The sequence below is a fragment of the Pseudophryne corroboree genome (assembly GCF_028390025.1).
Source record: "Pseudophryne corroboree isolate aPseCor3 chromosome 7 unlocalized genomic scaffold, aPseCor3.hap2 SUPER_7_unloc_6, whole genome shotgun sequence".
In the NCBI taxonomy this organism is placed as follows: domain Eukaryota; kingdom Metazoa; phylum Chordata; class Amphibia; order Anura; family Myobatrachidae; genus Pseudophryne; species Pseudophryne corroboree.
In genome coordinates, this window is record NW_026967615.1 from 331,190 (window position 1) to 358,711 (window position 27,522).

Consider the following 27,522-nt stretch of genomic DNA (forward strand, 5'->3'; position numbering starts at 1 on the left):
AATGCCCCAGCCCCTGAAGCATTCAAGCTGATTTCTTGCAGCAGCTTGGCACTGTAACAGCTCCAGAGCTGCTCTGTAAGGCAAGTAAAAGGGTGTGGGCCCTGCAGCACTGCCTGTAATTTGCATTGTGCATTGGAAGGCCCAAAGTAAGCAGACAGGAGGAGAAGTCAGGATAGTGCACAAGGGTATAGAAGGGAGGGGCTCAAAAAAAAAAGAAGTGGAAACAGACAGCAAACTAGGCTGGAGAGAGACCTGAGACAAAGAGATCTGAATTATGTGAAAGCCGACCAGTGGAAATACAAATTATGCAGTCAAGTTTCCCACATTTGGGGAAATCACAGGGGCAGCACACCCAGAGTGCAATGGGTGAGCCTTGCCCTGGGAGAAGCACCTTCATGATCATAGTATCTCACCTGGCAGGTAAGTAGGAGTTGGGCTAGAGCTGGGGAGGGTCGCTGCTCAAGCACCCCCCTGTCAAGTGAAGGAGATCCAACTGAGGCAGCACAAGGGAACTCTCGAAAGAAGAACAAGGCTAGAGGAAGATCTGAGACAAAGAAATCTGACTTTTACCAGAGCTGACCAGAGGAAAACACAAACACAGTCCCCCACTACCACAAATAATGCAGTCGAGTTTCCCACATTTGGGGAAATCACAGGGGTCAGCATACCCAGAATGCAATGAATGAACCTCACCCTGGGAGAACAATCTTCATGACCATGGTATCTCCTATGCAAAATAAGTATGATTGGGATAGGGCTGGGGAGGGCCGCTGCTCAGGCACATCTCTGTCAAGTAAAGGAGATTCAACAGAGGCAGCACAAGGGAACTCTCATCTGGGGACAACAACTGCAGGGAGAACACATATTTTCAAATGAACATGGGAGGGCAGAAGGCTGCCTAATACTGAAGCACCCCCAAACAACAAACCAAATGCAACAACTAGTACAAGCATTCCTGGGGGAAGGTCTGCAGAAGACGGATTTGCATATAGTGATGTCATCCAAGCAGTGGGCCAAAGTTGGCTGGAACCCTCATCTGCATATGAAAAGAGAAAAGGGGTATGCAGGGCATGGCGGCCTTTTGCGGCGCTTGGATGACCCTTAGTTCGCATTAAACACCCCCACCCTCCTTCGGTGCGGGGCTCATGTTGGCAATGCCCCAGCCCCTGAAGCATCCAAGCTGATTTCTTGCAGCAGCTTGGCACTGTAACAGCTACAGAGCTGCTCTGTAAGGAAAGTAAAAGGGTGTGGGCCCTGCAGCACTACCTGTAGTTCGCATTGTGCGTTGGAAGGCACAAAGTAAGCAGACAGGAGGAGAAGTCAGGATAGTGCACAAGGGTATAGAAGGGCGGGGCTCAAAAAAAAGAAGTGGAAACAGACAGCAAACTAGGCTGGAGAGAGACCTGAGACAAAGAGATCTGAATTATATGAAAGCCGACCAGTGGAAACACAAATTATGCAGTTAAGTGTCCCACATTAGGGGAAATCGCAGGAGCAGCATACCCAGAGTGCAATGGGTGAGCCTTGCCCTGGGAGAAGTACCTTCCTGATCATAGTATCTCACCTGTGTCACGATCCGGGTATCTGGACGCCATTTCTTACCTATCAGATGCCTCCTAAGGCTGGCTCAGCGCTCCAGGACCGGATCCTATCTGTCATCCTGATGTGCACATTCCCGCATCCTCGCCTGTCTCTCTGGACGCAGTCACAGTAACGCCTTATACATCTGGCATGGCGTCTCCCGCTGCCTCCGCCGCCGTCCCTGAGCTTCTGCATTCAGAGTGGCGATTACGTCAGCCGCGGCCTCCGCTGTGTCCGCGTGGTTGGATGTGCATCTGTCAGCCTGGCGTCTCCTGTCTCCGGTGGCCGGCGCCGCCATTACTGTTTTCCAGACCACATGGATTACAATCCAAACTTCCCTCCTAGTGTCTGCATGGGCGCAGCCATCTTGGATTCTGTCAGCTGATCATTCCTACCAATCCGTTGTCAGTATTATTAATTTGCATAATTGCCTAGCCAATGCCTTCCTTGCTGCAGGTATAAATAGGTTGTGCCTGAGCAAGGAAGGCGTCAGTGCTTTGGTTGTCAAACCTAGTTCCAGTTTGTCTCTCTTCTGTGAATGTCTTCCAGGTTCCAGCTCCTGTCTCCAGACTTCTGCTATAGAGACCCGCACCAGCATTCCATCTGCGGTGTAGCCTGACTCTCCGATCCATTCTGGACTCACCTGTTTCCAGCTACTACATCACCTGCTTCCAGCTCAGCTTCCAGCAGTGTACAGCTTCTCTTAAAGGGCCGGTGTCCTTTCTGCAGTTTACCACTCTCCACTGGTATTATTATTTCTCCGCTCTCAAATTCTACATTTCATCTATATTGCATCGCTCTCAAGCTCTATTTATTATTTAACTAGTTCCAGCCAGTATCCACTCCGTGCCAACACCTGTCTGGTTCTAACCAGTACCCACAGCAGCATTTTATCTACAGCAGTCCAGCTTTCCCTGGAACACCAGCTGGTACGACCCTGGGCTTTCCTCATTGCTACAGTTGAGCCTGGTAAGGACTTTCCAACTTGCAGATAATAAGAACTGTCTCATACCACCAGAGCTCTGTGGCCCCTGCCATCCTGTAGTACCCAGGAACTGTATTATTATTTCTCTGCTGATTTTTATGTTACTTTTTACTGCTACTGTGATGCATGGAGTTTGTCATAAATAAATATCATTGACTTTTACTCAAGTTGTCGTGGTCACGCCTTCGGGCGGTTTCTCTTCATGTTACTTACATGTCCAGGGGTCTGATACAACCTCCCAGGTTCCGGTACATCTCAGCCCCTACAACTGAGGCTGCCTTCCGTCAGCTCAGGCCCTCAGTTGTGACAGTAAGCACTGACCTAATGAATCCAGCCGGAGACCAGGATCAAGCGGCCAGGCCGATGCAAGAACTGGCAGCCCGACTAGAACATCAGGAGGCTGCACAGGGCCACATCATCCGCTGTCTCCAGGATTTCTCTACTCGGCTGGATGGGATTCAGACAACTCTCCGTGGATCAGGCGCGTCTGGTGCGTCAACCACAGTGACTCCAGCTATAACCCCACCCACCTTACCCATTTCTGCTCCACGTCTTCATCTTCCAACGCCAGCAAAATTTGACGGATCTCCAAGATTCTGCAGGGGATTTCTCAACCAGTGTGAGATTCAGTTTGAGCTACAACCTGGCAATTTTCCCAGTGACCGTACAAAAATTGGCTACATTATTTCACTTCTCAGTGGCTCAGCCCTTGACTGGGCATCACCGTTATGGGAGAGGTCCGACACCCTGCTATCTTCTTACACTGCATTCGTGTCAACATTCAGGCGCATCTTCGACGAGCCAGGCCGGGTAACTTCAGCTTCGTCTGAGATTCTCCGTTTACGCCAGGGATCACATACTGTAGGACAATATCTGATCCTGGCATCTGAACTGGCATGGAACGACGACGCCCTGTATGCTGCATTCTGGCATGGTTTATCCGAGCGTATTAAAGATGAGTTAGCTACCAGAGACTTACCCTCCAAGTTAGATGAGTTAATCTCACTTTGTACAAAAGTTGACTTACGTTTCAGAGAGAGAGCAACTGAGCGTGGAAGATCATCTGCTCCAAAATCTTCTGCTCCTCCTCCTCGCCAACTGTCACCAACTAAAGATGAACCCATGCAAATTGGCCGTTCCCGTTTACCTCCTGCTGAGCGCCGAAGACGTCTCTCTGAGTCTCTCTGTCTGTATTGTGCAGCTCCGTCTCACACTATTAATGCCTGTCCCAAACGTCCGGGAAAACTCCAAATCCTAGCTCGCCAAGGAGAGGGCCGGCTAGGAGTAATGATCTCCTCTCCATCTCCTCAAGATTGTAATCTCCCAGTCTCGCTTCAAGTTGCTCAACGTTATCAGAACGTCATTGCCCTCCTGGATTCCGGAGCAGCAGGGAACTTTATTACCGAAGCCTATGTTAAACGGTGGTCCCTACCCACCGAGAGACTTCCTTCCTCCTTTTCCTTAACTGCCGTGGATGGCAGTAACATTTTTGATACAGTTATTGCTCTAAGGACTCTACCAGTTCGTCTGAGAGTGGGAGTTCTTCATTCCGAACTTATTTCACTTTTAGTGATTCCAAGAGCCACACATCCTGTGGTCCTGGGCCTTCCATGGCTCCGTCTTCACAATCCTACAATTGATTGGACGACTACGCAAATCCTGGCATGGGGTTCCTCCTGTGCTGAGACATGTTTGTTTAAAGTGTTGCCTGTCTGTTCTTCCTCCCCCAGGTCGTCTGATGTTCCACCTCCTCCATATCAAGATTTCACGGATGTGTTCAGTAAAGCTTCTGCTGATATCCTTCCTCCTCATAGAGAATGGGACTGCCCGATTGATCTCGTTCCAGGGAAGGTTCCACCTCGAGGCCGAACTTATCCGTTGTCTCTGCCCGAGACGCATTCTATGGAGGAATACATTAAAGAGAACCTAGCAAAGGGGTTCATTCGACCTTCTTCTTCTCCAGCCGGCGCAGGCTTCTTTTTTGTAAAAAAGAAAGATGGTGGTCTGCGGCCGTGCATCGACTACAGAGGTTTGAACGACATTACCATCAAGAACCGCTATCCTTTACCCCTGATTACTGAGCTCTTTGACAGAGTTAGCGGAGCTACCATCTTTACAAAGCTGGACTTGAGAGGTGCATACAATCTCATCCGGATCCGTGAGGGTGACGAGTGGAAGACCGCATTTAACACCCGTGACGGACATTATGAGTACCTCGTCATGCCCTTCGGATTGAGCAATGCTCCAGCTGTCTTCCAGCATTTCGTCAATGAGATCTTCAGAGACATTCTATACCGTCATGTCGTGGTCTATCTAGATGATATCCTCATTTTTGCCAACAATTTAGAGGAACATCGTTTTTGGGTAAAGGAGGTTCTGTCCCGTCTCCGTGTCAATCATCTCTATTGCAAATTAGAGAAATGCGTCTTTGAAGTCAAGTCCATTCCGTTTCTAGGGTACATTGTGTCCGGTTCCGGACTAGAGATGGATCCTGAGAAACTACAAGCAATCCAGAATTGGCCGGTACCCTTAACCCTCAAAGGGGTCCAGAGGTTCTTGGGGTTCGCCAATTATTACCGAAAGTTTATACGAGACTTTTCCACCATTGTGGCGCCTATTACTGCTTTCACCAAGAAGGGTGCTAACCCGTCCAAGTGGTCTGAAGAAGCCATGCAAGCTTTTCATCTTTTAAAACAGAGGTTCATCTCTGCGCCTGTCCTGAAACAGCCTGACATCGACTCTCCTTTCATCCTAGAGGTGGATGCCTCCTCCGTTGGAGTAGGAGCGGTGTTATCTCAGAGGGCTAAAGATGGCCATTTACATCCTTGCAGTTTCTTCTCACGGAAGTTCTCCCCAGCGGAGCGCAACTATGCCATTGGCGACCAGGAGTTGCTAGCCATCAAGCTCGCTCTAGAGGAGTGGAGATATCTGTTGGAGGGAGCTTCTCATTCAATCACCATCCTTACAGACCACAAGAACCTTCTATATCTGAAAGGCGCACAATGTCTCAACCCTCGTCAGGCCAGATGGGCACTTTTCTTTTCCAGGTTCGACTTTAAACTCCAGTTCTGTCCGGGCTCTCAGAATCGCAAGGCCGATGCCCTTTCCCGCTCATGGGAGCAAGAAAATGAGTCAGAGTCTTCAGACAAGCATCCTATTATAAATCCGTTGGCATTCTCCACGGTAGGGATGGACTCTACGCCCCCATCAGGGAAAAGTTTTGTGTAGCCGACATTAAGGAAGAAGCTCATGCATTGGGCCCATGCTTCCCGCTTTGCCGGACATACAGGTACCCAAAAAACCCTGGAGTTTATCTCTAGGTCCTATTGGTGGCCAACTCTGAAAAAGGACGTTTTGGAGTTTATTGCATCTTGCCCAAAGTGTGCTCAACATAAAGTATCCCGCCAGTCGCCTGCGGGGCCTCTGGTTCCACTATCTGTTCCCCGTCGACCATGGACCCATTTGTCGATGGATTTTATTACAGATTTGCCCATGTGCAACAAGTTTAATACCATCTGGGTGGTAGTTGACCGGTTCACCAAGATGGCACACTTCATTCCTCTCACCGGTCTTCCGTCAGCTTCCAAGTTGGCTCAAGTATTCATACAAGAGAAAACCAATATTGCAAGAGTGTACACCTGGCGCTGTTGCCTACAGAGTGAGGGCAGCTAGTCTTAGGGGACTTGATCCCTAATTTCCCCAAATAGATGAAAAGCTAATCAAACAATAAGACAGCGCTTCTCACTTTGTATAATAATTATTTTTTATTTCATATATATAAAATTAACACAATTAAGCACCGGCCAGTGCTAAAATACTAAAACTCACAAAATAAAATAAGATAAGAATGTGTCTTAACACACAAATATTACAATCCACACACAGACCAAGTATAATAAATACTGTGATTCCCAAGTAACTTTCTTTAGAAAGACCTGTGAGAATATAGGGTGCAAGCAGGTTTTTAACTGTTGGTATATAATGAACTTCAAAATTCAAACAGCTGATCTAAATGGCCTAATGAGCCCAAAAAATGCAGTGCAAAGGGTAAATGCAGTAACCAGCATATAATTAGTAAATCATTCCACATGTAGATGTATCATGATGTTAATCTGGCAGTAGTCTCTAATTACAGTCCATCCATAAGTGCTTATAAGTTGTTAATATAGCTGGTAGATTTGTTAATATAACAGCATAGGAATGTATTAGTCAAGCAGATATCACTGATTAGAATCCATCCATAATCAAGCTTATAACGTTGTTAGTATAGCTGATAGTTTTGCAGATGTAGAAGCATATATAGAAGAAAGGCAATGATTTTAAACACTGCAGTCAAATGTCCACCTAGGGTACATATGCTGTGTACCTTTAGTTGATACCTCTCCTTAATTGCTGTAAGGCATGGCAGCCTGATGAATGGAGACTGGTGGGCAATATATGACCTGCGCAGTGTTCCCTTTTAGGAAAATGCCTCTCTCCAGTGTAGCAGCAGCAGCAAATGGCTGTAGGTAGTAGAATGTATATTCCGACGGCCAATGAGTAAACAAACGCGTTTCTCCGCCTACCCTCCGGTCTCAGCGGCTTCCTCAGTGTGTAAAATGAAACTCCTCCATTGATAGAGCCTTATATACCGGCTTGCCGGTTCGCGCATGCGCAGTGCGCTCGCATTTCAAGCCTCATTTTCGGGACTTCTTGTTTGAATGACTTTGCTTATTTCTTCAATCAAAAGGCTTTTATATAGAACAGTATATGCACCTTTAGGTTCAAAGTTTCCTAATTAATTTTCAAACAGGAATTTCAGCCTTATATACATTATTTATTTATATATTTATATGTGCAAAATTATATCTTCTTTTCCGGATTAGGCCCTCTTGTGGGCAAAACATATATGGCACAACTGACCCGTTTATCACAAACAGAGATTTCAAGGAATAAATAAATAAATCAGAAAATTGTATCACTCACGGTATGCTGAAAACCAGCCCTACCGTGTAACCATTAATTTTGTTATTATACATATATATATTTTTAATCCATTTAATCCATTTTCTTATTAATCCATTTTCTTAGAGGATCTCTAGAGTAGTTATAATTGCTAGCAAATTTGCATATTTTAAATTTCGTGATCATTACCTGGCAATATTAGTTATATACATGTTACTCATTATATCCCTATATTAGTCAGAACAGACCCCTCAATAAAGAGCTATGCTTTGATTTCTTTATTCATTTTCTTAAACCAAACCTTATTTTCATACTTATATTTATATTTATTTTAAATGCACAAAAGGACTACCTCCCTCCCCCCTTTTTTCATCAACCCATCCCTGGTAACCATCATATTCCGGTTCACACATGTGTATATATAGTAAGTAAGGAGACAAGATATACAGACATATATTTTAAATGACATCATAGAATTGAAACATAACTTCGATACTATGTCGCTAGTGATATTACATTAAATTAAATTGCATTAAGTTCCACAGTGTCATTTAGGCCTATAGGCATAAGTGTATTCATTTTATATATCCAATATGCTTCTCTTTTGCATAGTTTATTAAATCGGTCACCTCCCCTTGTGGTATTTTTAATTTGTTCTATTGCTACCATGATACAATCACTAAAATTAGAATTCTGACAACATATGACATGATTAGCTAGTGGATGTTTCGCTCCTTTTAAGATATTTCTTCTATGTTCCATGTATCTTATATGCATAGTACGTGTAGTTCTCCCTATATATTGGGCCCCACATTTACACGTAATAACATATATGACATATGTTGATGCACAATTAAGAAAATCTTTTATTTGATATGTCTCCCCCGTATTAGTCGACATGTATGTCAAGCTTTTTCTTGGTAAGTATTTGCAAGATAGACAATTTTCTTTCCAACACTTGTGGAATCCTGGTGGTTTTATAGGTATCCATGTATCATTGCTATTTGGTTTCTTTTTTGTTCTTTCAAAATGACTGGGCACCAAAATAGATCGTAAATTCTCGCTCTTTCGAAAGATCATGCCCCCTCTCTGATCTAATTGTGGTTTTAATACCTCATCTAACATTAGTAATGACATGTTTCTTTTAATAGTTTGTTGAATCTTATATGCACAACTGTTATATTGTGTCACAAACATCATATTTCTTTTTTCCTCTTTTCCCCCTAACCCATTTTTTTGTTGTTGTTTTCTTTCTTTGGGTTTTAGGAGGGTGGCCCTATCTATTTGTTCTACTTCCAACAAAGCTCCTTCTAGTAATGTGGGCGGGTAGCCCTGTTCTATAAATGATGTCTTAAGCTCAGTTGCCTGTGCTTTATATGCTGTTATAGATGAGCAATTTCTACGCATGCGGACAAATTGGCCCCTGGGGATGTTTTCTTTCCACTCTTTTTTATGAGAGCTGTTGTAATGAAGATAATTATTATGATCAACCTGTTTTATATAGGTTTTTGTAGTGAGTTTATCATCCTCAACTGTTAGTGCTACATCAAGAAAACTAAGCGCAGTTTGACTATATGTATAGGTAAACCTCAATCCATAATTATTATTGTTTAAACTTTCAGTAAAACTTAAAAGGTGCTCTAATGTGCCCCCCCAAATTATAAATAAGTCATCTATAAAACGGCCATAGTACACCAGACTCTCACCGAGTCCGCCACCCCAAACATGTTGGTCCTCAAAGACCCCCATGTATAGGTTTGCCAGACTCGGCGCGAATCTGGCTCCCATGGCCACACCCCGTGTCTGTAAAAAGTATTGTGAGTCAAATAAAAAATAGTTATGTGTTAATATAAAGTGAATGGAGTTAAGTACAAAAACACGTAGAGAGTCCGATATCCCATCCTGTGATAAATACTGTTCTACTGCTTTAATACCATCGGCGTGAGGAATATTAGAATAAAGTGATTCAACATCACATGTCAGTAAATAATAATTTTGCTTCCAAGTAATTTTGTTAATAATATTTAAAAAATGCTGTGTATCTTTAATATGGGATCTCAAACCCTCCACGTGTCCCTGTAAATAGTGATCAACAAAGAAAGATAAATTATTTGTTAAAGAACCCACTCCCGAAATAATAGGGCGCCCAGGTGGATTAGTGAGTGTTTTGTGTATCTTGGGCAAACAATAAAACGTGGCAGTGATGGGGTGAGGACAAAGTAAAAATGTATACGTTTCTCTTGATATAGCTCCACCAGCCAAGGCTTCATCCAATAGTGTAACATATTCAACCTGGAATTTTGCGGTGGGATTGCCTCCCAATCTAGTATAAAATATACCATTATTTACCTGTCTAAGACATTCATTAGAGTAATCTTCCGTATTGAGCACAACTATCCCACCGCCTTTATCTGCTGGTTTTATTACGATCTCTTTATTTTCCAAGAGATCTTTCATAGCTTTACGTTCCCCAGGGGTCAATTTATCCCCATATATGTTCTTCTCAGATTCCTCACAAATCTTCCTAAAGCTCGCAAGGGTGGATTTATAAAAGCTTTCAACATAGGGTCCTTTATAGTTTAATGGGTAAAACTCTGATTTTTTTCTGAAGGGGTTATTGACATTATAAATTTGGGTCTCTGATTCGTAATTAATATGATCATCTTGTCCTATTTCTTTTTGTAAATATTCCAGGATCTCAACAGCTATATCATCACCCTGATCCAGCAGGATCGGTTTGTCTTCATTTTTTTGTGCCTTAAGCGCTTTCAGTGCAAAGTATCGCTTGCGGCTAATTTGTCCGCATGCGTAGAAATTGCTCATCTATAACAGCATATAAAGCACAGGCAACTGAGCTTAAGACCTCATTTATAGAACAGGGCTACCCGCCCACATTACTAGAAGGAGCTTTGTTGGAAGTAGAACAAATAGATAGGGCCACCCTCCTAAAACCCAAAGAAAGAAAACAACAACAAAAAAATGGGTTAGGGGGAAAAGAGGAAAAAAGAAATATGATGTTTGTGACACAATATAACAGTTGTGCATATAAGATTCAACAAACTATTAAAAGAAACATGTCATTACTAATGTTAGATGAGGTATTAAAACCACAATTAGATCAGAGAGGGGGCATGATCTTTCGAAAGAGCGAGAATTTACGATCTATTTTGGTGTCCAGTCATTTTGAAAGAACAAAAAAGAAACCAAATAGCAATGATACATGGATACCTATAAAACCACCAGGATTCCACAAGTGTGGGAAAGAAAATTGTCTATCTTGCAAATACTTACCAAGAAAAAGCTTGACATACATGTCGACTAATACGGGGGAGACATATCAAATAAAAGATTTTCTTAATTGTGCATCAACATATGTCATATATGTTATTACGTGTAAATGTGGGGCCCAATATATAGGGAGAACTACACGTACTATGCATATAAGATACATGGAACATAGAAGAAATATCTTAAAAGGAGCGAAACATCCACTAGCTAATCATGTCATATGTTGTCAGAATTCTAATTTTAGTGATTGTATCATGGTAGCAATAGAACAAATTAAAAATACCACAAGGGGAGGTGACCGATTTAATAAACTATGCAAAAGAGAAGCATATTGGATATATAAAATGAATACACTTATGCCTATAGGCCTAAATGACACTGTGGAATTTAATGCAATTTAATTTAATGTAATATCACTAGCGACATAGTATCGAAGTTATGTTTCAATTCTATGATGTCATTTAAAATATATGTCTGTATATCTTGTCTCCTTACTTACTATATATACACATGTGTGAACCGGAATATGATGGTTACCAGGGATGGGTTGATGAAAAAAGGGGGGAGGGAGGTAGTCCTTTTGTGCATTTAAAATAAATATAAATATAAGTATGAAAATAAGGTTTGGTTTAAGAAAATGAATAAAGAAATCAAAGCATAGCTCTTTATTGAGGGGTCTGTTCTGACTAATATAGGGATATAATGAGTAACATGTATATAACTAATATTGCCAGGTAATGATCACGAAATTTAAAATATGCAAATTTGCTAGCAATTATAACTACTCTAGAGATCCTCTAAGAAAATGGATTAATAAGAAAATGGATTAAATGGATTAAAAATATATATATGTATAATAACAAAATTAATGGTTACACGGTAGGGCTGGTTTTCAGCATACCGTGAGTGATACAATTTTCTGATTTATTTATTTATTCCTTGAAATCTCTGTTTGTGATAAACGGGTCAGTTGTGCCATATATGTTTTGCCCACAAGAGGGCCTAATCCGGAAAAGAAGATATAATTTTGCACATATAAATATATAAATAAATAATGTATATAAGGCTGAAATTCCTGATTGAAAATTAATTAGGAAACTTTGAACCTAAAGGTGCATATACTGTTCTATATAAAAGCCTTTTGATTGAAGAAATAAGCAAAGTCATTCAAACAAGAAGTCCCGAAAATGAGGCTTGAAACGCGAGCGCACTGCGCATGCGCGAACCGGCAAGCCGGTATATAAGGCTCTATCAATGGAGGAGTTTCATTTTACACACTGAGGAAGCCGCTGAGACCGGAGGGTAGGCGGAGAAACGCGTTTGTTTACTCATTGGCCGTCGGAATATACATTCTACTACCTACAGCCATTTGCTGCTGCTGCTACACTGGAGAGAGACATTTTCCTAAAAGGGAACACTGCGCAGGTCATATATTGCCCACCAGTCTCCATTCATCAGGCTGCCATGCCTTACAGCAATTAAGGAGAGGTATCAACTAAAGGTACACAGCATATGTACCCTAGGTGGACATTTGACTGCAGTGTTTAAAATCATTGCCTTTCTTCTATATATGCTTCTACATCTGCAAAACTATCAGCTATACTAACAACGTTATAAGCTTGATTATGGATGGATTCTAATCAGTGATATCTGCTTGACTAATACATTCCTATGCTGTTATATTAACAAATCTACCAGCTATATTAACAACTTATAAGCACTTATGGATGGACTGTAATTAGAGACTACTGCCAGATTAACATCATGATACATCTACATGTGGAATGATTTACTAATTATATGCTGGTTACTGCATTTACCCTTTGCACTGCATTTTTTGGGCTCATTAGGCCATTTAGATCAGCTGTTTGAATTTTGAAGTTCATTATATACCAACAGTTAAAAACCTGCTTGCACCCTATATTCTCACAGGTCTTTCTAAAGAAAGTTACTTGGGAATCACAGTATTTATTATACTTGGTCTGTGTGTGGATTGTAATATTTGTGTGTTAAGACACATTCTTATCTTATTTTATTTTGTGAGTTTTAGTATTTTAGCACTGGCCGGTGCTTAATTGTGTTAATTTTATATATATGAAATAAAAAATAATTATTATACAAAGTGAGAAGCGCTGTCTTATTGTTTGATTAGCTTTTCATACAAGAGATCTTTCGACTCCACGGTCTTCCAGAAGAAATTATCTCAGATCGAGGAGTTCAATTCACAGCCAAATTCTGGCGAAGTTTATGTCAAGCCCTCCAAGTCAAGCTAAAGTTTTCCACGGCTTACCATCCTCAGACCAATGGTCAAACTGAGAGGGTGAATCAGGACTTGGAGTCCTTCCTCCGCATCTATGTGTCCTCCTCTCAAGATGACTGGGTTCAATTACTTCCCTGGGCCGAGTTCTGTCATAACAACCAGTATCATTCTTCATCTTCTTCAACACCATTCTTCACCAACTTTGGATTCCACCCTAAAGTCCCTGAGTTCCAACCGCTTCCAGCAACTTCTGTTCCCACAGTGGATATCACCTTGCATCAGTTTGCCAATATCTGGAAGAGCGTACGATCAGCTCTGCTCAAGGCATCGTTCAGGTACAAGAAGTTTGCGGATAAGAAGCGTCGAGCAGTTCCTGCTCTCAAGGTGGGTGATCGGGTATGGTTATCCACGAAGAATTTGAGGTTAAGAGTTCCCAGTATGAAGTTTGCACCTCGCTACATCGGTCCTTTTAAAATTGATCAAGTCATCAATCCTGTTGCTTACAGACTCCAGTTGCCTCCCTTCTTAAAGATACCCAGGACATTCCATGTTTCCCTGTTGAAACCGCTAATCTTGAATCGGTTTCATTCCTCACTTCCTCCAACTCCGAAAGTCCAAACTCAACGAGGCGTTGAGTATGAAGTAGCCAAGATCCTGGACTCACGTCACCGTTACGGTCAACTTCAGTATCTTATTGACTGGAAGGGTTATGGCCCTGAGGAACGTTCATGGACCAATGCTTCTGATGTCCATGCTCCTGCCTTGGTCCGGAGATTCCATTCCAAGTTTCCTCAAAAGCCAAAGAAGTGTCCTGGGGCCACTCCTAAAGGGGGGGTGCTGTCACGATCCGGGTATCTGGACGCCATTTCTTACCTATCAGATGCCTCCTAAGGCTGGCTCAGCGCTCCAGGACCGGATCCCATCTGTCATCCTGATGTGCACATTCCCGCATCCTCGCCTGTCTCTCTGGACGCAGTCACAGTAACGCCTTATACATCTGGCATGGCGTCTCCCGCGGCCTCCGCCGCCGTCCCTGAGCTTCTGCATTCAGAGTGGCGATTACGTCAGCCGCGGCCTCCGCTGTGTCCGCGTGGTTGGATGTGCATCTGTCAGCCTGGCGTCTCCTGTCTCCGGTGGCCGGCGCCGCCATTACTGTTTTCCAGACCACATGGATTACAATCCAAACTTCCCTCCAAGTGTCTGCATGGGCGCAGCCATCTTGGATTCTGTCAGCTGATCATTCCTACCAATCCGTTGTCAGTATTATTAATTTGCATAATTGCCTAGCCAATGCCTTCCTTGCTGCAGGTATAAATAGGTTGTGCCTGAGCAAGGAAGGCGTCAGTGCTTTGGTTGTCAAACCTAGTTCCAGTTTGTCTCTCTTCTGTGAATGTCTTCCAGGTTCCAGCTCCTGTCTCCAGACTTCTGCTATAGAGACCCGCACCAGCATTCCATCTGCGGTGTAGCCTGACTCTCCGATCCATTCTGGACTCACCTGTTTCCAGCTACTACATCACCTGCTTCCAGCTCAGCTTCCAGCAGTGTACAGCTTCTCTTAAAGGGCCGGTGTCCTTTCTGCAGTTTACCACTCTCCACCGGTATTATTATTTCTCCGCTCTCAAATTCTACATTTCATCTATATTGCATCGCTCTCAAGCTCTATTTATTATTTAACTGGTTCCAGCCAGTATCCACTCCGTGCCAACACCTGTCTGGTTCTAACCAGTACCCACAGCAGCATTTTATCTACAGCAGTCCAGCTTTCCCTGGAACACCAGCTGGTACGACCCTGGGCTTTCCTCATTGCTACAGTTGAGCCTGGTAAGGACTTTCCAACTTGCAGATAATAAGAACTGTCTCATACCACCAGAGCTCTGTGGCCCCTGCCATCCTGTAGTACCCAGGAACTGTATTATTATTTCTCTGCTGATTTTTATGTTACTTTTTACTGCTACTGTGATGCATGGAGTTTGTCATAAATAAATATCATTGACTTTTACTCAAGTTGTCGTGGTCACGCCTTCGGGCGGTTTCTCTTCATGTTACTTACATGTCCAGGGGTCTGATACAACCTCCCAGGTTCCGGTACATCTCAGCCCCTACAACTGAGGCTGCCTTCCGTCAGCTCAGGCCCTCAGTTGTGACAACCTGGCAGGTAAGTAGGAGTTGGGCTAGAGCTGGGGAGGGTCACTGCTCGGGCACCCCCCTGTCAAGTGAAGGAGATCCAACTGAGGCAGCACAAGGGAACTCTCGAAAGAAGAACAAGGCTAGAGGAAGATCTGAGACAAAGAAATCTGACTTTTACCAGAGCTGACCAGAGGAAAGCACAAACACAGTCCCCCACTACCACAAATAATGCAGTCGAGTTTCCCACATTTGGGGAAATCACAGGGTCAGCATACCCAGAATGCAATGAATGAACCTCACCCTGGGAGAACAATCTTCATGACCATGGTATCTCCTATGCAAAATAAGTATGATTGGGATAGGGCTGGGGAGGGCCGCTGCTCATCCAAGCAGTGGGCCAAAGTTCGCTGGAACCCTCATCTGCATATGAAAAGAGAATAGGGGTATGCAGGGCATGGCGGCCTTTTGCGGCGCTTGGATGACCCTTAGTTCGCATTAAACACCCCCACCCTCCTTCGGTGTGGGGCTCATATTGGCAATGCCCCAGCCCCTGAAGCATTCAAGCTGATTTCTTGCAGCAGCTTGGCACTGTAACAGCTCCAGAGCTGCTCTGTAAGGCAAGTAAAAGGGTGTGGGCCCTGCAGCACTGCCTGTAATTTGCATTGTGCATTGGAAGGCCCAAAGTAAGCAGACAGGAGGAGAAGTCAGGATAGTGCACAAGGGTATAGAAGGGAGGGGCTCAAAAAAAAGAAAAAGTGGAAACAGACAGCAAACTAGGCTGGAGAGAGACCTGAGACAAAGAGATCTGAATTATATGAAAGCCGACCAGTGGAAATACAAATTATGCAGTCAAGTTTCCCACATTTGGGGAAATCACAGGGGCAGCACACCCAGAGTGCAATGGGTGAGCCTTGCCCTGGGAGAAGCACCTTCATGATCATAGTATCTCACCTGGCAGGTAAGAAGGAGTTGGGCTAGAGCTGGGGAGGGTCGCTGCTCAAGCACCCCCCTGTCAAGTGAAGGAGATCCAACTGAGGCAGCACAAGGGAACTCTCGAAAGAAGAACAAGGCTAGAGGAAGATCTGAGACAAAGAAATCTAACTTTTACCAGAGCTGACCAGAGGAAAACACAAACACAGTCCCCCACTACCACAAATAATGCAGTCGAGTTTCCCACATTTGGGGAAATCACAGGGGTCAGCATACCCAGAATGCAATGAATGAACATCACCCTGGGAGAACAATCTTCATGACCATGGTATCTTCTATGCAAAATAAGTATGATTGGGATAGGGCTGGGGAGGGCCGCTGCTCAGGCACATCTCTGTCAAGTAAAGGAGATTCAACAGAGGCAGCACAAGGGAACTCTCATCTGGGGACAACAACTGCAGGGAGAACACATATTTTCAAATGAACATGGGAGGGCAGAAGGCTGCCTAATACTGAAGCACCCCCAAACAACAAACCAAATGCAACAACTAGTACAAGCATTCCTGGGGGAAGGTCTGCAGAAGACGGATTTGCATACAGTGATGTCATCCAAGCAGTGGGCCAAAGTTGGCTGGAACCCTCATCTGCATATGAAAAGAGAAAAGGGGTATGCAGGGCATGGCGGCCTTTTGCGGCGCTTGGATGACCCTTAGTTCGCATTAAACACCCCCACCATCCTTCGGTGTGGGGCTCATGTTGGCAATGCCCCAGCCCCTGAAGCATTCAAGCTGATTTCTTGCAGCAGCTTGGCACTGTAACAGCTACAGAGCTGCTCTGTAAGGCAAGTAAAAGGGTGTGGGCCCTGCAGCACTACCTGTAGTTCGCATTGTGCGTTGGAAGGCACAAAGTAAGCAGACAGGAGGAGAAGTCAGGATAGTGCACAAGGGTATAGAAGGGCGGGGCTCAAAAAAAAAGAAGTGGAAACAGACAGCAAACTAGGCTGGAGAGAGACCTGAGACAAAGAGATCTGAATTATATGAAAGCCGACCAGTGGAAACACAAATTATGCAGTTAAGTGTCCCACATTAGGGGAAATCGCAGGAGCAGCATACCCAGAGTGCAATGGGTGAGCCTTGCCCTGGGAGAAGTACCTTTGCAAAGTGTCTCTGTGGCGCAATCAGTTAGTGTGCACGGCTATTAACCAAAAGGTTGGTGGTTCAATCCCACCCAGGGATGTAATTGACCTTGTTATCAGATTTTGGTGATCTTTAAGTAGACAAGTCAAAATTTCAAACCCCCTGTTCTGGTGTAGGGTACCTGGCCTTATCTGATGTAATCAGAGTTAGATTTGATTCAGTGATTTTATAAAAACAGCTAGGAAGCACAATTTAGCAGTGGGTTGCAGAGAAAAAGAAATATGCTGGCAAAAAAAATCCAATTGAGTGATTAAACAGCTCTTAATTTTCTTGCTTTATTTTTATGCTAACAAATTTGTTCTCTGAAAAGTGTCCACAAAGCCAAGTCTCTGATTACCACCTTTGTAGGGATGGTTTTTCACCTATTACTAAATTAAATTTGCTTCATTGGAAAGGCAGCAAGATGCATCCTCATTTCAATGTCTACTGAAATAATACGGGTTGACACCAGGAAACATTAACGCCACTGCATCCTTGCTGCTTTCTCATGTGGAAGTCTGTTTAATGTGAAAACAAGGTGATATCTAATTAGCACACAGGTAAGGAATTAAGAAAATCTTTATTTAAGGGTGAAGATGTTTCTCACAAAATCGTTGCCCCAATGCATCATTGAAATTCAAGCTGGAAAGATGATTTTAATATATCACTTGTACATTTTGTATTGCTCTTCTGGTGACAATGTAGTTTGTTTTTGTCAATTACCCTTTTAATAATAGGGTAAAGAAAATTAAGTGGATTTTTTAAAGAAAACTATACTGTCAATATACTATTAAAACAAATTAAAATGGTAAAAGTTATTGTACTTTAAGTAAAAATAAAAGAGCAAAAATATCAATCCCAGTTTTGATTACTTAAATTAACAAAAAAAAATGCATATAGCAAAGGATAGTTTCAATCTGCCTACCTCTGGGTTATGGGCCCAGCATGCTTCCATTGCAGTACTCTGCTGCACATGTAAGTGCAAGAGATCCTGAAGCACTCAGTCATCATGGGAAAGTACCAATGTGTTTCTTCGTTGGTTGATGGAAGAAACATCTTACAAAAACTCTCCAGATTATTGACTTTTTAAAGTTTTTCTAGGAAACGTTCTAGATGTATGCTTATTAGCCTTTGTCAGTATGTGCTTTTTGCAAAGTGTCTCTGTGGCGCAATCGGTTAGTGTGTCCGGCTACTAACCAAATGGTTGGTGGTTCAATCCCACCCAGGGACGTAATTGACCTTGTTATCAGATTTTGGTGATCTTTAAGTAGACAAGTCAAAATTTCAAACCCCCTGTTATGGTGTAGGGTACCTGGCCTTCTCTGATGTAATCAGAGTTAGATTTGAATCATTGATTTTATAAAAACAGCTAGGAAGCACAATTTAGCAGTGGGTTGCAGAGAAAAAGAAATATGCTGGCAAAAAAAAATCCAATTGAGTGATTAAACAGCTCTTAATTTTCTGGCTTTATTTTTATGCTAACAAATTTGTTCTCTGAAAAGTGTCCACAAAGTCAAGTCTCTGATTAACACCTTTGTAGGGATGGTTTTTCACCTATTACTAAATTAAACTTGCTTCATTGGAAAGACAGCAAGATGCATCCTCATTTCAATGTCTACTGAAATAATACAGGTTGACACCAGGAAACATTAACGCCACTGCATCCTTGCTGCTTTCTCATGTAGAAGTCTGTTTAATGTGAAAACAAGGTGATATCTAATTAGCACACAGGTAAGGAATTAAGAAAATCTTTATTTAAGGGTGAAGATGTTTCTCACAAAATCGTTGCCCCAATGCATCATTGAAATTCAAGCTGGAAAGATGATTTTAATATATCACTTGTACATTTTGTATTGCTCTTCTGGTGACAATGTAGTTTGTTTTTGTCAATTACCATTTTAATAATAGGGTAAAGAAAATTAAGTGGATTTTTGAAAGAAAACAATACTGTCAATATACTATTAAAACAAATTAAAATGGTAAAAGTTATTGTACTGTAAGTAAAAATAAAAGAGCCAACATATCAATCCCAGTTTTGGATTACTTTAATTAACAAAAAAAAATGCATATAGCAGAGGATAGTTTCAATCTGCCTACCTCTGGGTTATGTGCCCAGCATGCTTCCATTGCTGTACTCTGCTGCACATGTAAGTGCAATAGATCCTGAAGCACTCACTCATCATGGGAAAGTACCAATGTGTTTCTTCGTTGGTTGATGGAAGAAACATCTTACAAAAACTCTCCAGATTATTGACTTTTTAAAGTTTTTCTAGGAAACGTTTTAGATGAATGCTTATTAGCCTTTGTCAGTATGTACTTTTGCAAAGTGTCTCTGTGGCGCAATCAGTTAGTGTGTATGGCTATTAACCAAAAGGTTGGTGGTTCAATCCCACCCAGGGACGTAATTGACCTTGTTATCAGATTTTGGTGATCTTTAAGTAGACAAGTCAAAATTTCAAACCCCCTCTTATGGTGTAGGGTACCTGGCCTTCTCTGATGTAATCAGAGTTAGATTTGATTCAGTGATTTTATAAAAACAGCTAGGAAGCACAATTTAGCAGTGGGTTGCAGAGAAAAAGAAATATGCTGGCAAAAAAATCCAATTGAGTGATTAAACAGCTCTTCATTTTCTGGCTTTATTTTTATGCTAACAAATTTGTTCTCTGAAAAGTGTCCACAAAGCCAAGTCTCTGCTTAACACCTTTGTAAGGATGGTTTTTCACCTATTACTAAATTAAACTTGCTTCATTGGAAAGGCAGCAAGATGCATCCTCATTTCAATGTCTACTGAAATAATACAGGTTGACACCAGGAAACATTAACGCCACTGCATCCTTGCTGCTTTCTCATGTGGAAGTCTGTTTAATGTGAAAACAAGGTGATATCTAATTAGCACACAGGTAAGGAATTAAGAAAATCTTTATTTAAGGGTGAAGATGTTGCTAACAAAATCGTTGCCCCAATGCATCATTGAAATTCAAGCTGGAAAGATGATTTTAATATATCACTTGTACATTTTGTATTGCTCTTCTGGTGACAATGTAGTTTGTTTTTTGTCAATTACCATTTTAATAATAGGGTAAAGAAAATTAAGTGGATTTTTGAAAGAAAACAATACTGTCAATATACTATTAAAACAAATTAAAATGGTAAAAGTTATTGTACTTTAAGTAAAAATAAAAGAACCAAAATATCAATCCCAGTTTTGGATTACTTTAATTAACAAAAAAAAAATGCATATAGCAGAGGATAGTTTCAATCTGCCTACCTCTGGGTTATGGACCCAGCATGCTTCCATTGCAGTACTCTGCTGCACATGTAAGTGCAAGAGAACCTGAAGCACTCACTCATCATGGAAAAGTACCAATGTGTTTCTTCGTTGGTTGATGGAAGAAACATCTTACAAAAACTCTCCAGATTATTGACTTTTTAAAGTTTTTCTAGGAAACGTTCTAGATAAATGCTTATTAGCCTTTGTCAGTATGTACTTTTTGCAAAGTGTCTCTGTGGCGCAATCGGTTAGTGTGTTTGGCTATTAACCAAAAGGTTGGTGGTTCAATCCCACCCAGGGACGTAATTGACCTTGTGATCAGATTTTGGTGATCTTTAAGTAGACAAGTCAAAATTTCAAACCCCCTGTTATGGTGTAGGGTACCTGGCCTTCTCTGATGTAATCAGAGTTAGATTTGATTCAGTGATTTTATAAAAACAGCTAGGAAGCACAATTTAGCAGTGGGTTGCAGAGAAAAAGAAATATGCTGGCAAAAAAATCCAATTGAGTGATTAAACAGCTCTTCATTTTCTGGCTTTACTTTTATGCTAACAAAGTTGTTCTCTGAAAAGTGTCCACAAAGCCAAGTTTCTGATTAACACCTTTGTAGGGATGGTTTTTCACCTATTACTAAATTAAACTTGCTTCATTGGAAAGGCAGCAAGAAACACTAGACTAATTGGAGGTGCGCCCTAAAGCAAATTACAATGTTAGGATTAGGGGGTTCGGAAAGACCTCTAGTGTATACTGTCACGATCCGGGTATCTGGACGCCATAACTTACCTTTCAGATGCCTCCTAAGGCTGGCTCAGCGCTCCAGGACCGGATCCCATCTGTTATTCTGATGTCCCCATTCCTGCCTCCTCTCCTGTCACTCTGAGACGCTGTCACAGCGGCGCCATGTTACATCTTGAATGGCATCTCCCGCGGCCTCCGCCGCCGTCCCTGAGTTTCTGCATGCAGGATGTCAGAGTGGCGCTTATGTCAGCCGCGGCCTCCGCTGTTGCCCGCGTGGTTCAAATGTGCACTCATCAGTCTGGCGTCTCCTGTTTACTGTGGCCGGCGCCGCCATTGCTGTTAAAGTTCCCACATGGATTATCAAGCCAATCTTCCCTCCAAGTGTCTGCATGGGCGCAGCCATGTTGGATTCTGTCACCTGTTCATTTCCACCAATCCGCTGTTTCCATTGTAATCTGCATAATTGCCTAGCCAATCCCTTCCTTGCTGCAGGTATAAGTATTCTGTGCCTGAGCAAGGAAGGCGTCAGTGATTTGGTTGTCAAACCTAGTTCCAGTTTGTCTCTCTCCCGTGGTTGTTTTCCAGGTTCCAGTTACCATCTCCAAACCTCCACTAAAGAGACCCGCTCTAGTCTACCACCTGCGGTGCAGCCTGACTCTCCAGTCCTCTGGGACTCATCTGTTTCCAGTTACAGATTTACCTGCTTCCAGCCTAGCTTCCAGCAGAGATCAGCTCTTCTTAAAGTGCCGGTATCATTTCCGCAGATTACCACTCACCACCGGCACTATTATTTCACCGCTCTCAAACTCCATATATCAATCATATTTCATCGCTCTCAAGCTTCATTTATTATTTGGCTGGTTCCATCCAGCAATCCACTCCGTGCTTACATCAGTCTGGTTTCAGCCAGTACCCACAGCAGCCATTTTATCCACAGCAGCCCAGCTTTTCCTGGAACACCAGCTAGTATGATCCTGGGCTATCTCCATTGCTACAGTCGGGCCTGGTAAGGACTTTCCAACTAGAAGATAATAAGAACTGTCTCATACTACCAGAGCCCTGTGGTCCTTGTCCTCCTGTAGTACCCAGGAACTGTATTATTTCTCTGCTGATTTTATGTTTCTCTTTTATTACTGCTGTGATGCATGGAGTTTGTCAAAATAAACATCATTGACTTTTATCCTGGTTGTCGTGGGCACGCCTTCGGGCAATTCATCTACATTTAACTTACATGTCCAGGGGTCTGATACAACCTCCCAGGTTCCACTACACCTCAGCCCCTACAACTGAGGCTGCCTCCAGTCAGCTCAGGCCCTCAGTTGTGACATATACACTGTATATACATTTTAAGATAGGAAGGTACAAATTACATATTCACATTGCATCTATGGGCTGGATTCAAATGTCCCTTTCCTCCCTCAATCGTGCCCGTCAGCAGCTATTCTATTCTATATAAGGAGCCACGAGTCGCCACCATTTTCACTTGTGCATTGGAGATGATAGGGAGAGGACGTGCAGCGTTTTCTCAGTTTCTGTGTTCAGTGTGCTGCAAATATCTGTGCTCAGTGTGCTTGCAAATATCTGTGCTCAGTGTGCTGAAAATATCTACGTTCTCTGCCTGAAAAATGCTCCATATCTGTGCTGCATTGTATTATATAGTATGAGGACAGGGCAGAATTTTGCTGACCACCAGTATATAATATATAGCAGTACGGTACAGTAGGCCACTGCTCTACCTACCTCTGTGTCGTCAAGTATACTATCCATCCATACCTGTGGTGTATTTTAGTAGTTGTGCGCAGTATATATAGTAGGAGGACAGGGCAGAATTTTGCTGACCACCAGTATATAATATATAGCAATACGGTACAGTAGGCCACTGCTCTACCTACCTCTGTGTCGTCAAGTATACTATCCATCCATACCTGTGGTGTATTTTAGTAGTTGTGCGCACTATATATAGTAGGAGGACAGTGCAAAATTTTGCTGACCACCAGACTTCTACTTAAGTCCAATGGTGTAGGATGTGCAAAGCTGTTTGGCTGTGCATTTATTGATCTAAGCATGCATTTTTATCAAAGCGTGATAAAATTGACACATAACGCAGCGTTCAATCAGCGTTAATTTATCTTCAGCTGATATCGATTGTGAATTGACGTTTCTTCTCTTCTTGTCACCTACAGGTAATTACAATTGACTACAACCACCAATCTATTCTGCTGCACTATATCTATATATGCAAAGCTAATTCTGCTGGGTAATTACAATTGACTACAACCACCAATCTATTCTGCTGCACTATATCTATATATGCAAAGCTAATTCTGCTGGGTAATGCAAATTGAAACATTATTGCATAGTATGTTATTTTGAAGTACTTTTTTAAAGTTTTGAATGATATAGACCCAGTTTAATCTTTGTGGAATGCCTGGTTGTTGTTTTTAAGGTAATTTATTGCCTGGCATTTGAGGGGGTGGGGTGTGGTTACAGATTTCAATTATTGGTTTCACTTGTAATAGTCTTCTACTAAAGTCCAATGGTGTAGGCTGTGCAAAGCCATTTGGCTGTGCATTTATTGATCTAAGCGTGCATTTTTATAAAAGCGTGATAAAATTGACACATAACAGCAGTGTTCAATTAGAGTTCAATCGAAGTGAAAAAAGAAGGAAAACAGAAGCACACCAATCTAACAAAACAAAGAAAACTGAAGAACTAATAACAAATGTGAGTCACTTACTCCTCAGATCACTCACCTCCTGATTGTTGCATCTGATTACATAGCACAGAACTACCTTACTTGGACATTTCATAAACCATCCATTTCACCTACAAATGCCTGTATCTGTATTATTGTAATTTTGTTTTTTAAGCACAGCTGCACCAATGCAATTTTACCTGCAAACACTTAAAACATCTAACATAATTACCATTGCTTCTTAAACCTCTCACAATCCTTTCATTTCTTACACTCCAAATACATTTCTGCACCCACTTTATCTACGCTTTTGACTCATTTCATACTAAATCTACACCCCTTGAGCCTACACTGCTTTTCTCACCTGCATTTCTACAATTCTTCTGCTCGGATTCCCTTACAGTCTCCTCTCCTACTTCCACTTTCCCTCAACCTATTTACCTACTTAACACTATGTGAATGCTTTCTTATACTCCCCACATCACTCAGTGTCTACCTAATAATGTATCTTTATCCTTCCCCCCTAGTCTCCTCCACCTCCTCCTCTGTCTCCCCTCCATCCCTCTGTTTCCTTCCCCCACATTTCCTGTTACCCCACTTTCATTCACCTCTGCTCCATGGTCCTGCTACCCCACAACTCAGCCCTGCTCCCTCTCTCCCTTCCCTGTCACCTCCCCACACCCCATCCACATCACACTGACCTCCCTCCCTGCCCACCTCCTGCAGTTTCCCCTCCTATCTCAGGCACCCGTACCATCACTACTCTCTCATCCCTGCCCTCAAAGTTAATCCCACCTCATCACTACAGCAACCCTGAAAATCTAATTCACATCTCTCCCACAAACTCATACCCCCTATCCTGTGCCCTCTGGAATGCCAGATCCGTTTGTAACAAACTGGTCCCCACTCATGACCTTTTTTATTTCCAACTCCCTACACCTACTAGCCATTACTGAAACTTGGATTACGCCCTCTGACACTACTTCTGCTGCTGCTCTCTCTGCTGGGGGCCTTACATTCACACACACCCCCCGACCTGGGGGTCGCCATGGGGGTGGTGTTGGGGTCCTTTTACCTTCTAGTTACTCCTACCAACTCATACCACCACAACCATCCCTTATATTATCTACATTTGAGGTCCACTCCATATGTCTCTTCCAACCAGTCCATCTTAGAGTAGCTGTCATTTACCGCCCCCCTGGCACTGCTTCCAAATTCATCGACAACTTTGCTTCCTGGCTTCCTCACTTCCTCTCTTCTGACATTCCCACCATTATCCTAGGCGATTTCAACATCCCTATTGACATCCCCACACAATCCCCTGCCTCTAAACTCCTTAACCTCACCTCTTCACTTGGTCTCTCCCAGTGGACCTCCTCACCCTCCCATGTGAATGGGAGCTCACTGGATCTGGTCTTCACTCACCGCTGTGATATTTCTGATTTTTCCAACTCCCCATTTCCCCTCTCTGACCACCACCTGCTCTCCTTCAACCTATCTCTCTCGACTTCCCCATCTCAACCTCCTAAGGCTACCATCACTAAGCGTAACATTGAAGCTATTGACACCACATTCCTTTCCTCCCTGTTTGACTCACTTCTCTCTCCTATTCTCTCTCTCTCTCATGCCCTGAACAAGCCACTTCCACATACAATGCTTCCCTTACTTCTGCTCTTGACTCTGTTGCTCCACCAACCACTGTTCACCCTCGCAAATTAACACCTCAACCCTGGCACACCAAATGCACCAGATATCTGCAAAAATGCTCACGTACTGCTGAGCGACACTGGAGGAAATCACGCTCTAAGGCAGACTTCCTCCATTTCAAACTTATGCTCTCATCCTTCAGTGCTGCCCTTTCTCTTGCTAAACAGTCATACTTCAAGAACCTCATCTCCTCCCAGTCTTCCAACCCCCGGCGCCTCTTTGCCACTCTCAACTCACTCCTCTGCCCACCTCCACCTCGTCTCCCTTCCTCACTCTCTGCTCTTGACTTTGCCACTTACTTCACATCCAAAATTGACTCCATACGTCAGGACATCACATCACACCAGACTATCAGTAACCAGCCTTCTCCCATCCCTTACCAACCCTCCCCATCCCTCGCACCAACTCTGTCATCTTTCTCCCATGCATCTGGAGAGGAAGTCATGGCCCTCATTCGTTCCTGTCCCCTCACCACCTCCCCACTTGACCCTATCCCCTCCCGCCTCCTCTGCCACATCTCTTCTTCTGCTTGTTCCCATCTTTCCCACCTTCTCAATCTCTCCCTCTCATCAGGCACTGTCCCCTCTGCCTTCAAGCACGCTCTCATCTCTCCTATTCTTAAAAAACCTACCCTTGATCCAAACTCTCTCTTTAACTACCGACCCATCTCTCTTCTCCCTTTTGCCTCCAAACTCCTTGAGCGTATTGTCTACAACCGCCTTACTTCCTTTCTTTCCTCACACTCACTGCTTGACCCATTCCAGTCTGGCTTCCGTCCTCTCCACTCCACTGAAACTGCCCTTACAAAAGTATGCAATGACCTCCATGCTGCTAAATCTAAGGGACACTACTCTCTACTTATTCTACTTGATCTCTCTGCTGCTTTTGACACTGTGGACCATCCTCTCCTACTGCAAATCCTTCACTCCATTGGTCTGCGTAACACTGCCCTCTCTTGGTTGTCGTCCTACCTTTCTGACCGTTCATTCTCTGTCTCCTCTCATGACTCCACCTCCCCCTCACTTCCACTAACTGTAGGGGTACCCCAAGGTTCTGTCCTTGGTCCTCTTCTCTCTCTATACGTCCTCACTAGGTAAGCTCATTAGTTCTTTTGGTTTCCAATATCATCTCTATGCTGATGACACTCAAATCTATCTTTCCTCTCCAGACCTCTCCCCTACTCTCCTCACTCGTATCTCCAACTGTCTCTCTGCTATCTCTTCCTGGATGTCCCAGCGCTTTCTTAAACTTAACATGTCTAAGACCGAGCTGATCATCTTCCCTCCCTCCCGCATAACCTCACCTCCTACAATCTCATTATCTATTGATGGCACTACTATCTCCTCTACCCCCCAAGTGCGCTGTCTTGGAGTAATCCTTGACTCCTCCCTCTCCTTCAAACCACACATTCAGCACCTCTCACAAACCTGCCGTTTTCATCTAAAAAATATTTCCAGGATCAGACCCTTTCTGACCAAGGATGCTACTAAGACTCTTATCCACTCACTGGTCATCTCCAGACTGGACTACTGTAATCTCCTCCTGACTGGCATTCCTGACAAATACCTCTCTCCACTCCAATCTATCCTCAATGCTGCTGCCCGGCTAATTTTCCTCACCAAATGCACTACGTCCACCTCTCCTCTCTTACTAGTCCTTCACTGGCTCCCCTTCCCTTTCAGAATCCATTTCAAGCTTATCACACTTGCTTACAAAACCCTCACCCACTCCTCTCCCATCTACATCTCTGATCTTATCTCGCTTTACACTCCCACCCGTCCTCTTCGCTCTGCTAATGCACGCCGACTCTCCTGCCTACGG

General features: G+C 43.2%; 6 non-coding genes across 6 annotated transcripts; 1 reads left to right on the forward strand and 5 right to left on the reverse strand.

Annotated features, from left to right (window-relative positions):
- Window positions 1-265: 265 nt before the first annotated feature.
- On the reverse strand, window positions 266-428 carry LOC134986954 (U1 spliceosomal RNA). The gene has a single exon (XR_010192717.1). It is a non-coding gene; the product is annotated as a U1 spliceosomal RNA (small nuclear RNA).
- Window positions 429-580: 152 nt separating this feature from the next.
- Window positions 581-744, reverse strand: LOC134986830 (U1 spliceosomal RNA). Its single transcript, XR_010192603.1, has one exon. It is a non-coding gene; the product is annotated as a U1 spliceosomal RNA (small nuclear RNA).
- Window positions 745-15,373: 14,629 nt separating this feature from the next.
- LOC134986879 (U1 spliceosomal RNA) lies at window positions 15,374-15,536 on the reverse strand. Its single transcript, XR_010192649.1, has one exon. It is a non-coding gene; the product is annotated as a U1 spliceosomal RNA (small nuclear RNA).
- A 452-nt stretch (window positions 15,537-15,988) lies between these two features.
- Window positions 15,989-16,151, reverse strand: LOC134986991 (U1 spliceosomal RNA). The gene has a single exon (XR_010192750.1). It is a non-coding gene; the product is annotated as a U1 spliceosomal RNA (small nuclear RNA).
- A 152-nt stretch (window positions 16,152-16,303) lies between these two features.
- On the reverse strand, window positions 16,304-16,467 carry LOC134986900 (U1 spliceosomal RNA). The gene has a single exon (XR_010192669.1). It is a non-coding gene; the product is annotated as a U1 spliceosomal RNA (small nuclear RNA).
- Window positions 16,468-20,790: 4,323 nt separating this feature from the next.
- TRNAN-AUU (transfer RNA asparagine (anticodon AUU)) lies at window positions 20,791-20,864 on the forward strand. Its single transcript has one exon. It is a non-coding gene; the product is annotated as a tRNA-Asn (tRNA).
- The last annotated feature ends 6,658 nt before the right edge of the window (window positions 20,865-27,522 follow it).